We start from the raw sequence: 19728 nt of genomic DNA on the forward strand, positions 1-19728 counted from the left end.
AAAAAAAAAAAAAAAGATTACTATTGGTATTCCTATTATTACTGTTTATATGTTTATTTTTGACTACACATTACCATAGCTTGATGACCAGACAGTTTGGCACCTCTTCCCACCCTCCACCACACACACACACACACACACACTGCCACAATTTCCAAACATTTTCTTTGAGTATGCATTTGTAGAGACATTTGTAACTCCCCCAGTATTAATGAGGGCATGTAGGAATCACAGGGGGAAAGCCTGCCTTTCAGTGACAGCACTTTTCAACACAATAAAAGCTCGATGCAGGATGCCAAAATACATGGCTGCATAATGTGTCTTCATTTTAAACTCCAGGAGAAATGTATGAAGAATGGAAACAGGGAAGGAGAATGTCTTTCTGGTGCAAATGAGGATTTCCTTTTTCTTTTTTTTTTTTTTTTTCTCCTCCTTTTGGAAGAAGGATTGGATCGTGCAATTCTGCTCAAACTCTGTGCTAATTACATTTACTAGCTGACACCCCCCCCCACCATTAAATAGTTTGTTTTCTTACCTTGAAATTACTGTCCACAAAGACACACACAAGTAAGACAAACACAAGAACTAACTGAATGTTTCTGTTTTTTCTTTGAACGTGTTCATTATTTAGTAAAAAACAGTGAGACACACCCATTTACACAAACAGTCGCTTTATAAATTATTTTTGAATTCATGATTGATTTAGCTTAGGCTGAAACTTTATTTTCTAATTGATTCCGCAAACTCTGAAAGTCGTCTCCTATTTTAAAGCATTATTGAATTGAATCTATAGTTATAATTATGTCGGATTTTTATGAAGGCTCGACTTGTTGCAAAAAAAAAAAAAAAAAAATTATCAATATTGTAACCTTGCTGTGCTCACTCACTCCAAGTATGAATGCCACTTAAATCAATGGGAATCTTTGAAGAAGTATAATAAATGTAAAAGGAGCATTTGCAGAGGAAAAGACTGGGAACAAGCTTTGGATTGTTGCTCCGTGACTCATCACTTTGTTGCGATGGTAGGGTTTGTATGTGGATGTGATCTGAGGGGTTGTTGGCCGGGTATCAGTCAATCTGAAGAATCAGAACTTAGCCAAATGAGATGCCAGGCTTCACTGAATGACCTCACCTTAAACAGGAAATCTAGGAAAGGCATTCTTCGAGTCTGGCCTGAGAGGAGAGCTCATAGTGAAACAGGCTGGCTGGGTCTGCGCCCATGGGGGCTGGCCAGGTTCAACCCAAAGAAACAACATGAGACTATTGCCAAGTGGCTTCAAGTCTCAAAAGACAGGTGATGGGGTCTGAGGCAAAGACAGTGGATTTGGCTGAGCGACTGTTGGATTTATGCCCTGGCTGTTGAGGTGGAGTTGTCATGTCATTGGCAGGGAAAGAATTAAAAGAAGTGTAGGTGGTTGGAATATGTGTCCACATTCATTAACCCCTTGAAGAGTGCCACAAATTATTTTATTTTTTTTCCCAGGAAGTATGAGGGCACTTTCAAATGATGTGATCATGCTGATTTAATTCTCAGTACAGTATGTGCCAAAATGATCCTTCAGGTTCATGGGCTCTGGGTTAGGACCATAATAGCGGGAATAAATGGTCAAAATGTTTAGCATTTATTAGTATTAAGAACAAAGTGAAGAGCTCAGATAAGCAGCATAAAGAATAGCACAGTTGCTCATTTGTGTTGAATGGAGGCAGCCGAGGATACTTGTGACGGTATTTCAGGCACGTCCAGCTGAGATCAGACCTGAGAACCAAGCCAGCATATGCTGCAGGGATTTCTCATCACATATGGCCAGGGAATGCTTGGGAAACCTCAGGACATATTCCTACACAGGTTCCATTTTTATAATCTCTAAATCAGTTGATCCTTAAAACCATTCCAGGCTTTACAGTCCATATCTGCACTAATGTTTGTGGGTAGAGCAATTCTTGTTATGCAGGATATCCAACCCACAGCTTGTTTTACCTTAGGCTGTTCCTCTTCAGTTTTGAGTTTTAAGTTGAGCCTGCTGTGTTTACTTTACATCTACAGCCGCCCAGCTTGTGACATAAAGTATACTTTTGCCTCAGACAGATAACTGATGGTATATAGCACAGTTACTCATTGAGACATGAGATGAGTCACCAATTCAGCTCTTAACTCTTTCCATGTTCAAAAGGACTGAGGCCAACCTGCCACTGACACTCAAACATAAAAGAATATATACTGTATTCACGTCTCAGATTCCATCTTTTTATAACTGAGATCTGTGCAAACGTATACAGGCTGGCTTCTAGATATGTGTGAGTGTGTGTCTGGTCAGGTGTGTGCATATAGGTCCCATCGGTGGCATTGCTACCCTGACTATGAGCTGATAGACCTATCAAGCCGTCCCCCCAGGTCATAGTAGGCTGAATAATTGAACCACTGAGGATTTTCCACTAACCTTTAACTACCATTACTCTCTCGTTCTCTGTCGCTCTCTCTCTCACACACACATGCACAGACGCTCGGGCTGAGAATCTTTTACTATCTCACGATTCGATTTGATTCCAATTTTTGGGGCTACGATTCGATTCAAAATGATTTGATTCATAATGATTTCTGCTTCAATCTATAGGTGTGCAAAGGATCCTCATGATCTGCTCCAGTCTGCTTTTCAAGACTGAATGACAAATGGAGACATTAAAGTGTCTTTTTCACATTGATTAACCTTTAAACATGTATCCATGCTTTGATTGAATTGTTGCATAAAAGCAAGATCACATATTGCTTTAGTAACAAAAATAAAAGTGTCTCTTTATAAAAAAAATAAATAAATCGTGCAGTTAAACATGGGATCCTCATTTTGCAAACGTTGCACACTGTGAAGCTCATGTCAAGCTCTGTCTTCCTGGGCATTTGGTAAATGGGGCCCTATGAAATCCATGATCACAGAATTAGACACTAAAAATGAAATTCCTTATAAACATGGAATAACAGAATTGACTGACATTTTACATTAAGGTTTTTTTTCCGGAATAAAAAGGAACATATCTGGCGGGAAAATATTCTACGCTTCTGTTTCAGTCTCTTCACCTCCAACTTTACCAACATCATTCTGTACTATGGTCATGTTGTCTTAATAACCTTACCTTGTCCTTTTCCACAGACAGCTTATCTTGCTGTCCTCATAATTTAACATATTTCAGTTGATAACTACTCCTTCAACATGTTGTGGCTTGGCCAACTGAACTGCTTTTCTTAACATATCACAATATGTTGCACTGATTTATTTATTTATTTAAAAACAAGAGACTTTCAAATATTTATCAGAATCTGTCAATGCCAATTATGCCTGAGGGAAAGTAATGTGCCTGGGCAGGAGATCCTGCACTAAAACTAAAGCTAAAGACAGAAAGTAAATTCCTTAAGTTTACTTTTCATTGTAGGTGGAACAAAGCCATCTTAACACCTTCAAACAATTGTTTGCCTGTTTTTCTCACTCCATTTAAGTCGCTAAATTCATATTACAGCATGCACCCATAACATCAATGCCTATTAACATCATCCCTACAGATCCTCCATGCGGCTTTGTGTGCGTGTGTGTGTGTATGAGAATGTGTTAAAAACAAACAAAAACCCCAACAACAAACAAATAACCAACAACAACAACAAAAAGCAGTTTTTGAGCCACACATCACGCACACACAGTGACAGACACAGGGACACAGCCACAGAAGTGCTTTGCATATCATTGATATTCCACTTAGCTGCAGAGATAGCCGCATCCATTGCCCACTATAGACAACAAAGCAATTAATTCAACAATAACTTATGAAATATTTCCAGGGAAGAGGATATTGTCCCTCTGGACTTAACTCACACTTGTAATGACTGCAATGATTTGGGAAATAAAGCAAGACTTTAACTTAAGACTTAAAATGTTAGCATGCTTGATTCCTCTGGAGTTTTTGAACACAAGCAATTACACATTTGCACAAATCAAGTAGTGATTGAAATATGATGTTTACACATCGATAGGTTGTGTTCTGTATATGTTCTTTGTGAGTAACACATTTGGACAGTTTATCAACAAAATTTATTTTTGCTGCTGTTGGGCCATTGTTCGGTGAAACAGGGCTGCAATGTGTTTGGTTTTGGTTATGGAATATTCTTAAAATATCTATACTGCTTGGCATCTACAATGCAGCTGTGTAAAATCTCGATCCATCTTTTTTTTCTTTTTTTTTTCTGGTGAAGCAGAACTCCGCCGTTGGTTTTGAGCTTACACCTCCTGGCGCCCACCACCAGAGCTGTTGGTAAGAGGGTGCCTTAAGGCTTCAAGCCAGATTTCACTGTCTGAAATTTTAACAAGCTCTGGGAGTGTGTGGCAGCAGAGTGGCAAGAGCCTCTCTGTGTCACAGCCCATATCTAGGGTTTGCAAACTTCACAAGAGCAGAGAGAAACATCATTGTCCATTGCCCATTGCGCGGGCAGTGATTTACTCAGTAGTGTGCTGACTTCTTGGTACCCTGTTCTATTAAGTGGTCGGGGAAAATGGGACTGACTCTCTGTGAAGGACAAGCAGTCGGTGTAATGTTAAATACTGTACCGTGCTATACATCATGTTGGGAGTAATGGCATATCGTCCAACGCTGCGGTCAGCTGGGTGTTTCTGCATTGACAGAAATTATATTCAAGACCTCCCTGACAACTTGAGAGTTTCTTTGAGCAACAAAATTATTCAGACTATTAACAACTTCAAAATCCCTCTGACATGTTTTGACCATTCATTATCACACCCATCGAAAAGGACCATCTTATGCCACTCATCACAGGATCAAGTAATAATTTGAGGACTCCCACTGCAAGTTTTCAGACATTTAAACCCCAAACATTACACACAAAATCTGCCCTGAAATTGATTGTCCAAAATCAGCAGTAATAGAGTGTGCCGTCTAATTGGTTTGACCGTCAGCTGTCAGGCTGACAGAAAACGTGGCTTGTTTGCCCATCATGTGATGCTTCAAGCTGCATGAATGTAAATGTATCAGACTCACGTCTGTTGGTGCAGTCTCCGTTACTCCCCATTTGGAAAGTACTAATTCTGGTTGAAATCAGAGGTCTTGTCCACATCAGGCAGACATTGAGATCATCATCAAAAGATCTTTCAATGCTTCTCCCAACTGGTTGGAAAATTAGTCAGATGTTGGATGAACAGGAGTTCGTATAAGGGATGCAAAATTGATTTTATTATGCTTTTGCATTTAGCATTATTGTATGAAGGGGCTATATTCCTACTGCCATTAGACTAGCGCTATAATACTGAGCATGTTTCCTGACTGACTAAAATACACAATTTAGTGGTGAATGAATATAGTCCATAGATTAGTCTCCCTGTCATTATACAGCAGGTTATGTATGTAGTTGATTTGGAAATGTGGAAAAAGTTGACATGATTTACATGATGAGTAACATTTCTTTACATCTATGAAGATTCTCATTCATCCAGGTCATTGTTCTCTGTCTCAAAATTGATTCATAGGCAACTGGATTTGTATTTGTCTATGAAGACGTTGAAGACGTTTCGCCTCTTATCCATTCTTCACTGCATTGGACAGCATATACCAGGTTGTGTGGTATGGGGTTAAAAATCCTCCTGAGTTTCTCTGAGACCCCAGGCACGTATGGGATGACAAAGTTCCTGCGTTTGTCTTTTGTTTTCTCAGCATCTACCATGTTGGTATTCTTTCTGGAGCGTGCAGCTGTCTTGCCAAATGTCCAACTCGGATAGCACCAAGTTTTCAGGGCTCCCTTCAGATGTTTATGTTCCTCTGCTTGGGCCCGAGTAGAGGTTGGTACATTATCCGCTCTGTGTTGCAAGGTTCTGATAGCTCCCAGTTTGTGCTCCAGTGGATGGTGTGAGTCAAAAAGTAGGGATGTTTTTGTCCACTGAGTTGATGTGTTCAGTAAAGGGTTGTAAATCTTGGGTTTTGATCTTCACCCAAGTGTCATCAACATGCATGAGACAGAGAACATTTCTTAACATAATTTTTTTCCTTGAATCTTTATCTTGTCATGTTTTACATATGTGTGCAGCTGCGAACTTGATGCACTCAAACTATAAATCATGCCCCCTTTTTACATTTCTCTATCATGGTTGCAGTATAGACTGATTCGCCCTCAGACAGACCTATGCTATAAATGTTCCTCTTGCAACTTCACCTTTCACTGCCCTTTGATATCCACTTCGTTCCTCACCTCATGACGACCCCATGACATGATCCAGGCACAGCTGCCCGATGTAACCCAGAATAAAAACTCATTTGGAGAGTCTAATTCTTTTTCTGAGTGCTCTGTTGCACTATTGTTTTATGGGGTCAGCTAATCTGGCATATTAAGAGATGAGAAATTATTCCATCAGCAGCCTGTATCAGACTTAGATGACAGAGGGAATATAGAAGGGGTCACAAAAGGCCAAGTTATTTCTTCCAAGGTCATCAGATCACTTGTTGACAATTAGTGTGGATCAGGCTCTGATCAGATCTGATGTGAGAGATGTCCTCAACTCACAGTGAATGTAAAAACACTGTTTCAGTATGACGCATTTTGTGCTCTCGCTCTCTGGCTTTGTTTGTGAGAACCCTGGTTACAGCTTTTAAAGTGTGCAAGATATCTGCAGATAGAATCAACGTTTCCCTTTCACACCCAACAATGGAGCGAGCGAGCGAGAAAGCTGTGTGTGTGTGTGTGTGTGTCTGGTGTCAGGCTTTGTGTGGGAGACAGACAGGCCAATTACCCCGCAGTGGCGCTCTGAGCCTGATCCCCCAGCAGACGGGTCAATGGGTGGTGGGCTGACCCAGGCTTGGTTCACACCGAGGGGGACACAGAGGTGCTCTTTGCACTCTTGTTCTCTCTCTGACGCCCAATCTGGAACAACAAGGTTGGACACCCTCTCCTCTTAATCTGCTTTAGCGATAGCCAAGGGCATGTCAACACACTTTAACGTATTACACGCACACACATGCAGAGACCTGAATTGAAGTAAACAGGAAGCAGGTGAGGATTCACAAACACACAGGTACATGTTTTTGCCATGGCAAAGTCAGATACAAACGAACAAAAGCTTGTTGTTGCATGAACGTGAGATGTGCACACACATCTCTACACAAAATACATAGACGCACGCAGAGAACAAAATTCATCCCATGGTATCATGTCTGTAGTGTATGCGCTGTTTGTCTGTCTTCCCTTCTGTTCTTTCTCCCTTTCTCTCTCTCTGTAATACACGCACACACGCACGCACACAGCTCTTTGTGAGTAGCATACTAAATCAGTGTTTTAGCTTTACAATTGCCTTATGTCCTTCAGCCGTGTCCTCACCACTCCTATCCTCCCCTCTCACCCTCTTCCCTTTCTCTCATCGTTCATTTTCTATTCCTCTGTCTTTGTTTTTCCTTTCTCGCCGCTCATTTCTCCAGTAACATGAAAGAGAGGGTCGGACGGACAAATCAGAGAAGGGAGATAATGGAGGGAGTGGAGGATACAGTCTTTGGGATTTGAGTGCTGTGCGTCTGAGTGTTCTTAGTTTTCAATCTGTTGGTGGGTGTGTTTGCTTTTGTTTGTTGCAGCCTGCTCTTACTGTTGTACGTCACTTTTGGCACACCAGCAGGCCTAAAGCAGCAGCCTGCTGAGGCCTAGAGGCACGTTGAGCCAAACACAGAAACATGCAGAGCAACAAGGCAATTGTAACCCATTTCTCCCTTGCTTCCTCACAAGGTTAGAGCTATTATAAAAAAAATAAAAAAATAATAAAAAAATAAGGACAAAGATTGCTTGCGGCTCTGTTTTTGTATTTTGTCCCTTTTTTTTTTTTTTTGGATTGAAAATGAGTGTTTCCTTGCCAAGATTTTTCAAATGGGCAAACCCATTGTACCTCTTTTTCTGTTGTATAAATGTGGGCCTCCATTCTTTCTGACTTACAGGGTGGTAAATGCCTCATTGATAATAACAAGGTTAATACTTGGTCTTTCCTGTGAAGGTGAACTGGGAGCTGCAGATAGTGTTTATGGCTGCTAGCTTGGCGATCGTATCGGCAGCTCCACCCCTTCATTTTTTTAATATTAGTTAATATCACAAAAATCAAATGAAGCATATCATTGTTTTTAGTTCCCCACACCATAACACGTCAGCCGATGTGTGGAAACTAGCTGAAACATGAGCATAAGTACAACAATGCAAATAGATTTACATCTCAATTCTCTTTCACGACTGTACACCTAAAATTTCTTTTACTCCATATTTTGCCATGGGTTAGGTTCCCAATGCTGCATTAATCGCTGCTTAATTTTATTATTCATACTGATCCACATTCCATAAGTCTTTATCTTCTGCAGAACACCTGCTTTGCCAGCAGCAGGGTGGGAGCTGAACAGGTCACTGTTCTATCCGATGAACAACACATGCAGTCAACCCTTATCTCATAAAGACAAAGGTCTCCTGGCCAGCTGATCTACATGTTTAGGCAGAATGAGGGAAACAACCCAAACACCTCAGGGATGGCATTCAAAGTTCGCACAGCGAAGATGGGTGAATCTGCTGTGATGTGGCAGCGCTCACTACTACGCTGCCATGGACATATTTTAGTATTCACACTACCCATATATAAAAACCTGGAGCGCAAAATGTCCTCTCACTCAGATTTAGGAGATGAGGACACGCTGTACGCATGACTCATGACTGCATGCATATGGCCCTTACTCTATGTATCACTACTTCATAAATGAGGCATCATATTTGAGATCCCAAAAATGAATAAATAAAGAAAAAGCCACTCCATCTCTCAAATTAAAATCAGCACATTCAACCAAAGAGCTTTCAAAACTGTGGCACTGTGCATGTGCACACTGAATCCATTGCAATCAGGGAACACACCAAACATCTCTGCCTGTCAGCTAAATAAAGAGAGTCTGTCTCAGTGTATGTGCCACATTGAGCTGATACTATAATTAGCGGCCTAATCATAATCATTGTTACATTTGTCTCCTTCACTTCCTGTGCAGGGGGAAATCTCAGATCAATTTACATCATTAAAGTAATTGCCCAACACTTGCTAATGCACCAGTTAATGCCAACTTATGCCAATCTAGCCTCCCTGCTAGCTCTCATTTGCCATGATTAGCCACTGATGCTAACTGAGCAAAACTGTGGGAGACATATCAAGAGATTCATTCTGGCTCATACACGTAAAACATGATTTAACAGACAGCCAAATACTTTTTCCAAGAATCTAACAGTATAACTGACTGTATCTCCCTCTAAAACATCTACAATTTTTTTGTGGCGTTATGGAAGGATAGTCTAAGCGAAGGGTTTCAGTGTGTGCTTTACTTGGAAATGTGTTCACTATTTATTTGTGTCCAGGCGATCCTGCCCTCTGCTTGTGGTTTGTTATTTTCTTCTTATCTTGCTCTGTTGGGGACATTTTTCATGACTGCAACCTTTGGGCAGTGTGTATGTAGCACCCAACTGATAATAGGACACAGGGTGTATGTGTGGGACTCATATATAGGATAACAACCAGGTTATATTGCTGTTTCTGTCGGTCACCTCTATACATGCCCTGCAGTGACACAGCTCACGTCATGTCGTGTTACCAGCATTCAATGTCAGGATGACATCTAATAACAATCCTGCCGACAGCAGTTGATATTGATATGAGTTTCTTATAAATTATGTTGTTGAATAAACAAATTCCAACAACTGCAGATGTTTCATGCCAATGTCATCTCGATACCTGACTCATGAGTTGTGTATCTGCTTAAGGGGACAGTGTCAATCGGCCAACTTTGGTCTGCGTCTGATGTCTTTCTGATGCACCAGCTGCACCTTGGTGGGTCGGTCCGAGGAAGGAGATGAACTTAACAAATACACATACAGGGCAGAGAAGGTTATGTTGAAGTGCAGTCATGCCGGGCTGGTGCTGTTGCTCAGCAAAGCCGGATAATTTTTCAGATTCTGTGGCTTTGCTCTTCGGATACCTGCTGTCTCTCTAAGCTCTCTAGCTCAGCTGTTTGTTTGCATTATCTGGCTAGACATGTCATTAATCACAGGTGTCACAGGAAAAAATGAAAGTTGTACCTTGTTTGCCAGTTATTCATAATTGTGAAAGTAAAATGTCAGAGCTCATATCCCCATAACTGGGGATCTTGCCCCAGTTTGCCACTGACATTTACACTTTGTTTGAGGGCAACTTCATAGTGATATACCATGGTGATACACTTAAAGTTTAAATATTCTCTAAACTTTAGGTGAGTCTGAGTGCATGAATAGTTTTTGGCCTCATCGAGGCAGAAGACTCATTTGGGGAGGAGGTCAGACTCAACCTTCAGGGCCTCTGAAGGGCCCACATTGACAGCTGGAGCACAGCATCTGACTGCTGATTCCTGCAAAAGAAAACAAAGCAAAGTTGCGAGGGGAGGGGGAGTGAGACTGAGACTTCTGTAATAGCAAAACGATAGGATATAGACATTCTGAAGGAAAAAAAAAAATACTACTTTGTATTCATTCACACTAACGGTTATCAGCCATGCAATGATTGAAAATTATAACGCCCAAAATTCGCCAACTGTTATTGGACATTGGAATCAATAATGAACCTTCTCCAATTACTGTTTGTAATTACTGAGCCATGTAATCTTTATGGCTCTGTAAAGCACAAAGGTAGACTTATTTATGAGACTTTATGTCACTTTGAAGTACAAGGAGCAGAATTAATCGCATTACAAAGTATTAAAAAAAAAAAGAAAATGCCTACGGTATCACACCTCCTGCACACAATAACACATTATCTTACTGTGGCTGTAAAACATATATTCTTTTGACAATGAGCAGGGATGGAATATGAGCTCTGGATTAGTTTTTCTGTTGTGACAGTGGCTTGTGTGAAAACACTTTCAAGTTAACAACTATAATAAATTAGTGACATATGGCTGCAAGAGTTTGTTCTTTTCTGTGTTTGTCCCTTAAACTGAGACAGATTCAAGATTAAAGTGTTCAGAGTAAACAAATTAAAAGTGCAAAATATGTAATTTAAATATAATATGCATTTATTTCCTGTAACTTACAGAAGAATGAAAACATTGTGGCGTTGCACTGCAATGAATACAAATGTGTTCACGCTGGTTCCATACAGTCAATGTCAGTGCTTGGTTATCAGATGTCTCTGTGTTGGAAGCTTTTCTAAAGTCGTTTTGTTTTTTATGTGATGGACCAGAAGCTGAAGGAGAACCTGCTAGAGGGCAGGAGGTGGACAGATAATGTCCAGGGTGGGATGGGTCCTTTGAGTTTCTTGGCTCTCTTCTGGTCATGGAGATGTGCTCAATGGAGCAGTGGTGATAAGACACCTGTGGCTTCCCTTGCAGGTTTGTTTTTCCCCAGGATCTCCAGGAAGAAGAGTCCCTGCTGTGCTTTCACGTCTCTGTGGTGTTTTTGTTCGAGGAAGGCTCTTTAGAATATGTGCATGACCAGGGACCTAAAAACATTTCCCATGTTGTGTATGGTGATGTAAAATGGATAGAGGTCTGCACTTCTCTTCCAGATGTTTCTGAGCACCATGTTTACAGTCTTTGGACTTCATTCAGATGTCTAATCTTCTCCTGAGGTGAGTTCAGTGACAGTTGGTAGGAACTCGCACAGTGCAAGTGCATAGAGGAAGGGCGGGGCCTGACACTCCAGCAGTCTGAAATCACTTATCCAGGAAGTTCTCGTTCCAATCGTAGCTGCTTGTCCCGCTAGATACTACATACAACTAAATGTGTCAACTAAGTCCTCTACAGATGGATGCAGTCTTGGGTCAACTAGAGATTGTGGAAGTTCCCTGCGGTGGTGTCTGTTTCTCTGTTTAGAAAAGGCCAGACAAGGGGGAGAGATAGAATGACGGAGGATGATAATGCTGCCTCGCGGAGGTCAGAAGGGAAAGTGGGAGGGACACCCTAACCCCGAATGTCTATTTGGAAGAACAAGTGCTCCGCTTGCGGTCAATTAACCCAGAGGTCTATTACTTTGTGTGGTCAGTTCAAGCACACACACAGACACAGACGGAGAGAATGACCCCGAGAACAAGAAAGAAAGTAATTTACTGAAGCCAGACCTCACCCCTTTGTCTTCATGTTGTCATTCTGTTTAACAGCCGCTGACAGGGAAACGCAAATGTACTAACAGGCACGCACTTGGCCATCCTGTTTTTTCTTGCCTCCTTCTTTGTCGCTCTCTATTGGTGACACATGCAAACATAACTAATAAATTATATTTAACTACAAACTCCCTTTTGATTAAATTTTTTTTCAAACATACTTGGCTAAGCATTTCAAAATGCTAGCAATTAAAAAATGAAAATACTTGTTTCTACTCCTTGTTTCTTCTACATTTCAATCAGTTAAAAAAAAAACAACAAAGAAATAGTCATGCATGTGTTGTAAAAACTTTGGGACTAAGTATGTAGTTTGTGATGTATGTTGTCATAGTGGAGTATGGGAAAAGTTATTGTTGATCGATCAGAGTTCGCTGTAATATTGGATTGTCGGACAGAATGACACATCAAATCACCTTGTGAATAACTGAGGTTCAGTGATTAAATACAGACATTGTTCTGAACACCAAGTTGAATCAATTGATAAATTCAAAGCTATTAAAGGAAATCAAAAGGACTATCTACTGAACCATCCATTGTCTTGCTTTGCTTATATCGTTCTCTTTTTTTTGTTCTTTTTTTTTGTTCTTTATTTGCCTTTAGGCATCCTTAAGAAGCAACTAATATAAAGAAAAGTTTTGTGACTATACAGAAGGGATAGGAGGGGAGCAAGAGACAGTGGAGGAGGCATAAATGTAAAGAGAGCCCTACAGAGAGAGAGACACAGTATTCCTTTTTCTGTTGTAACCGAATGTCTCCCCTTGGTGACCTTCTGGGACAGTGGCTCCCATAACGGCTGCAGCTATTTACACTAGGTGAGCAGGGACTTTTAAAAAGCTGCACATCCTCCCCTGATTCATGAGTTTGGGTTTTAACCTTGACGTATGTATACATGCGCAGGTTTTTAATCAAAAGCCCATGTGTAATTTTGTGTGTTTGTTCATGCTGAGTGGCCACCATATCATTGTTTTGCGTGCATGGCCAGTTTTCATCTCTGCTGTGATGGACAGCTCTGTGTGTGTGGCCAGGCACCGAGGATAGGGCAGAAAAAGGTACCCTGTGTGTGTGTGTGTGTGTGTCTGAGGGGGGGGCAAACTGAGTGTGGTGGACAAACTTTATCAGATTTATTGTGTGGTACTCAATGTGTTGAGCCAACTACTCTTATGCCCCCACCATAATAAAACTGTAGACACCATAAACCTGGTATCTGCAGTATTCTATATAAATCTATAAATTTAACTCGGAGAAAACGCCTCAACAAGTGATGCTAGCACAGCAGGCTCCAGCCCCCCTTTTCCTCCCTCTGGCTGCTTTGAATCCCTTCTGAATAAACCCAAGTACATAAAGGAGGGAGGCGGGAGCGGCAAGCAGGTGGAGACAAAGAGGAGCGAGAAAGGTGCCCAGATGGAAAGAGAATGAGAGGGAGAACTAATGAGAAAAGGATCATCACTGGGGAAACATACGTGGTAGGATAAAGAGCAACTGGGACGATATTTCAAACTTTGATTACATCAGCTTGATTTTGGCACCCACCTCCATGTACAGGCCGAAAGAGAAAGATGACAGGCTAAGACAGCAGATGAGTTCCAATGAGACAGTTGGAGTGATCCAGACTGACAATAGTGCATATGATGGTACAAAGTGTTTCGGAAACATTGAGGCTTGATATAAAGTGAAAAGGGGGGGAATACATTTTCATGAGTCAGATAAGAGTGTAAAGAGACTGACAGAATGTAGGTGTTCTAACAGTTGTCCCATTAACATCATTAAACATTGACATTAAACTGTGATAAGGCTGAAGTGAAAAATAACCTCCACACTTTCATCCTCCTCTTTCTTGCTCTGTTTGATCACCTCCTCCTTCGCCTTTCTTTGATTCGTTCTATTCCTGTAACTTTCCGTGTCAGCACATGGCAAATACTGATGCATGGCTCTTTTTAGCTTCCTACAGTAAACATTTCATGACTGTGTGTGTGTGTGTGTGAGAGAGTGCAGTGTAAAATGCATGGCTGCATCAGACGTACATACACACACACAGATGTGTCGCAGCTTTCATTCAAGCCAGCATTGTTGGCCCAACATTATGAGCTTTTTACTCATCACATCTGTGTCAGTCTCATCCTACCTTTTCTATTTATTGTTGCTGTTTTGTGGTTTGTCAGGAGACACTCAGCAGGAGATGTTCCTTGAGGCAGTAAGGTGTTGTGAGATCGTATTATCACAATAACATATTTACCCACAAATTTAGATCATTTGTACTCATTTGAATCATTAAGCTTTTATTATTTTATGAAATCTATTCTTGCAAATTTTTGTGCAAGTGATTCTCGCGCTTTTTTTCCTCAGTCCAAATAATACATTTCTTGCCGCTGGTGCCGCCTATATATATATAGGATATATATATATATTCATTCTCCCTGTGATGTCTCAGGTGTTTCTATCTGAAACATCAGAGAGAATCTGGAGACTTGAAAATGAAATAAGGAAATTGTGAGGTATATTTGTTGACCTCATTCAGCGATGTCTCTACTGTCAGTTAATGGTGAACACGCTGCCCACATTTGCATGTAACCCCATAAAATGGAGGAAATTATCTATATCTAGTCTCACCTTGATAGAGGGAGTTTAAGGTTGACTCCCCATCCTGTCTCCTTTATGACCCTCCCTCTTCTGCTCAGGGTTAGGGCTTTTCCTATGCTTGGGTTTTCTAAGTTTCTCATATAACAAATGTAATTATTGACAGCCTTGCTCTTTTCTCTCCCTGATTTGCTTTACAGCGTTTCGTCCTGTTGTTTCAACAGGAGATGAGGAAACGATGTAGCCTGCTGATAGCGTACTAAACCTCTCATGTGTTGAGTGTACCTGGAACTAATTACATACAATTGCGAATCAGACAAAATGCTTGTGGAGAAAAGGCAATGTTTTTGCCCTCACTTATATAAAAATAAAAATCATCCTAACATTGACTGAAGAGGATAAATCACAGTTTTTTTCTCTTTGAAATACATCCAGTCAGGAACATCTGCTGCAGCCAAAATAAGAAGGTGATATGAAACGTTGCTGAGTCATGTGGCAAAGTAGCAAGAAAGCAAGCGCAGGAGGAAAAGTGGAGATATGATGTTGCCATATCTGTTTCCACTCATCTAATCTTTTAATCTAATCTGTATATCGGTGTGCCATTTTCACATTGTTATCATTTTCTAGGGTCTCTATGTCTGCTTTGCTCGAAATCATTTTGAATAAGAGCAGATAGTTACAGTACTTTAGAATACATATTGAGTTTGTGCCTTTCTCATGTGTTGGTGTGCTACAGACCTGACATATTACAAATTAACTTCTGACCAACTTGGTAACAATCCAGAAAGTTACCTATGTATGGACAGAATAAGGAGTAAGCACCAGGCAGTCTGATCGGTCGCTAGCTCTCTCGCAGATATAAGTTAAATGGGGCATACAATGGAGGCAAATCATTATCCTAATTGTTTAAAGCTCCGGGGTCAAAGTTGTACAAGAGAAGTGTGCTCCAAAACGATCCCTGACTAATTCAATGGCAACGAAGACATGCTGTCTGGCAAATCAAGCAAACACACAAACATGCGCGCACACACACACACACACACACACACACAACACTCTGCTTGGGGTGAGCTGATTAACTAGATGCCAGTAAAGTACAATAAACAATATACGAACGCTGAGCACAAACTGTTCATGATCTTGGAGTCACCCAGACAACATAAGAAGGAACATCAGGACCAAATGCTCCTTTATCCCTTGACGACATCTCTCTTTCTTACATTTTTCATTTACTGTTTGTTCATCTTGCTTTTTAGATCATAATAAGATGTTGCATGCAGACACACGTCTTGGCCTCAGCTACCTTAAAAGTCACTCATTTGCGTTCTCAAATTAAAAAGTATGTGACATGAGTAGCCAGTTACTGACAATAGCTGTTCAGCATTTGTTGCTATATTTCTTAGATCTTCTGACATTTGAGTCAGTTTTTAATACCAAAGAAAATGCAGTGCAAAATATGAATATGTTCAATATAACATGTTTTCATGGGCAGAAGGTATTTGTTAGGTTACCAACTGTATCAAGTATAATGCTGTGCCGTGGCTACGGGCAGGGTGTCCCACCTTACTTTTTAAAAATGTTCATTTGAAGCCCTGGACTTTTACATATTGATTTCTAATTATGAAGTTCCAGTTCTTCTGGTGCCAAAAAGTGCCAATGCTGCTCGAAATGGCCCTGAATTAGTCATCAAATCTGTTTCTGTTCTCCTGGCTTTTTAATATCTTTAAAATATGATGTGTGGCCAAACACGTCCCCCGGACCATTTTTCTCACAGTGCAGTCACAACAAAGTGTCAAAAGGTGTCATTTAAAAGGTGCCGGAAAACAGCAACAATGCTTTGCATCCATGCTCGTGTTTTTTCAGTCCACAGGAATTCTAATGAATACCAAACAAGTGAACACAACGTTTGAATGCTCGTCGTCGCTCTCACTGAGACGTCAGAATGTGGCACGCCATGTTTCATACTCACACAGTGCTAATCACCTTAACAATGTCATTCACTAGTCCGTATATTCAGCTGTTGAAGGAGACTAGTGACAACATGTGAAAGTTGATATGGCTTAAAATATCACTGGATAAAAGAGAGCTGATAAGTAACAGAGTTACAGGCAACTGGTTTATACGGATGGCAGTATAATGTAATAATAAAGTAAATATAATAGAAAAACATATTATCCTTTTTGCCATTTCTCGACTCTCAACCACCTCTCTAGGTTTCAGATTACATTTATTTTTTTATTTTCTAGACAGGATTTAACACGTCATATGTCTTACATCAAGTGTTCGCAAGCAAAGTGCGTGTCTGCATTCATTTTTCCATCTGTCGCTGTGTACGTACATGGATGTGTGTGTATGTTTGTGTGTGTGTTTGTGTGACTTTGTGCACCCATGTCTGAAGAGGCAATCTGAGAGCTCCTCTCCCCAGCGAACACTCTCCATGTGTCAGAATCAAGGATGTGAGTTGTTTCCTCCCGACATCCCTGGTGAGTTTGGCTCCATCATGAGGCTATCACACTGGAGAGCTTAGTAGAAAGGGCTGATTAGCACTGGCCAGCAAATATATGCACAGGCCTTCTCTCTCATATTCAGTGCCATCGAATTTACATGCCATAATGAGAGTCTTCATAATATTACATTGCCAGAATATTTTCCTGATGTATGAGAGAGCATGGTTGGGTTTTAGTCTCAAGGACTTTGTTTTCACTTCCAGTTCTTCTTCTTTTTTCCCCTTTTTATGTTATAGGTATTTTGAGTTCATCTTTAATGGTGATATTGTTGTAAGGATGTGAATCAAAATGATTTGTTGGTCATCCTGATGAGTAGTTTGGAAATTCAATGATAGAACACCTCAAGATATTGTAAATAGTAGGCATGTAACCCCATATATATATATATATATATATGAACCTTTTTTCAGCAGTTTAACTTTGTACACTACTCAAATATTACTACTTCAAATATTTTTCACACATTGAATTTTGAACTAAGCAATTACAGTCTTGATCTACCCTTTTGATGTCCACTAATGTATCAGTGCTGAAAAGATGTTTGCAAGTGAAAAACTAGGGAATAAAAAATATATATATATATATGTTAATTGAGAAAAATACATAAAAGATGGCCAGTCAGCATAGATAACTTCATAGACTATTCTGGCTTTCAATTTAATTGGAATCAAATCATTCTTTATTTACCAAGATTTCTGTGTATCCTAAAAGTTTGGTTAATTAATTTAGATCAACAGAAACCTTGCCTGACAAGTTCAATCTTTTCTGTACATAAATATTAGGTATTTAAACTACAAAATCTAACTGTGCTGAAGTTGGTGTATGGGAAATAAAGATGAGACAAGAAAGACGATGGGGGAAAAAAAAAAGAAAAAACTAACACGATCATCACGGGTGAGCATCAACATTTCTGCCTTTTACTTCCTTTTCTGTCATTATTATAGGTCTAGGAGTCACTATATAGGTTTGAGACCAGGTCAGTCTTTGCCACACCCCTTTTACACACACACACACACACACACACACACACACACACACACTGATGAAATGACCCATTCCCCACACCCAGCAGCACTTTCATTCTTTTACTTGCTCAGCAGGTACAAAGGTGTTTTAATATGTGAATCTTTCAATCCTGACAATACATCTCTCAAGCTGGTCATAGCAACCACACACACACACACACACACACACACACACACACACACACACACATCTCTCCACCCCCAAAAATCCTCTCTGGCTTCATGAGCAGCGATCACTACAGAAGGGCGACACCAGTTGGCAATTACTGCCAGGTGAGAATGTGACACTTTTCAAAAATCACTTAGCTGAGAGATTGCTTTTCTATATCCAGCCTGAGATTGTGTCTGGAAGAGAAAAACACAAAGCCTAAATAAATAAATAAATAAAAAAATAAATAAACACTGCATGAACGCACAAAACTTACACTTTGTGTGTCCACAATAGTGTACACGTCTACACAGGGAAAGTACACATGGTATATGATCAGAAATACATGCAGGGCAGCATGGCCTACCAGTGCAGTCCAAAGGCACGTTTGTTTCTTGTTGGATCTTGGAGCAGTGAAATTTTGCCATTTGTAGCTGTCATTTAAGCCTTTTATGTGCAGAAGAAGTCATTTTAGTTGAATTAAAAGCATCATTTGCCACCTTGTGTTTTGCATCTCAGACACACCAATGCTAATTGTTACTCGATGCTGTGTAATTTCATTTTTCTCTTTAAGGAAATTAGCTAAGAGTTGTTGTAAGGTTTCAGGTTGAAACCTCATTCTGAACTCAGCAGAAACCTTGGGGCATCTTTTTGATCTGTTTAGAAAAAGTTGGCTTTAAAATGATCAGATCCTCCAGCCTGCCCCGGGCGGCCCTGATTAAACTGCTACAGATGCCCAACAAAAGATTCACTGTTTGAGATGATTCAGCCATCCACAAGTCAAAACTTCCAACTTTTGTTTGCCTGCAGAGAAATGCAGTGCCTCGATGCAAATCATTAAATCCAGCACAGAAATGAAGCCATCAAATGTGTCCAAATAAAATAATAATAGTAATAAAAAAAAAAAAGAGTTCAATGGAGTAAAAATGTACCATCTCACTCATTTCACAGCCCAACAAATAGTGCGACCTGGTTGTTTGTGGTATTCTAAGCAATTCGCTGCCAGTCTTCACTTTTTCTGACACTTATTACTAAATGATCCTGCACACTTTATCCTCCTCTCTAAGTTACTATTTTTTGGGGTTGAAAATACACCGGCAACATACACAAGCAGGCAGTGAACACTTTTAGAAAGTGTTTCTGTTCTGTCCTGTTGTGTTCAGTCTTCCCATAATATGTTTCTGTTTTTTCATCTCCAGCACCTATCAACCTCTCCTCCACTGCAACCCACCACACCACCCCACCCACTCATGTCTCTCATCTGAGGGCTGTTTTCATCCCTCCCCTTCCACGTCCTGCCCAACACC

This window comes from Echeneis naucrates, chromosome 13 (assembly GCF_900963305.1).
Source record: "Echeneis naucrates chromosome 13, fEcheNa1.1, whole genome shotgun sequence".
Lineage (NCBI taxonomy): Eukaryota > Metazoa > Chordata > Actinopteri > Carangiformes > Echeneidae > Echeneis > Echeneis naucrates.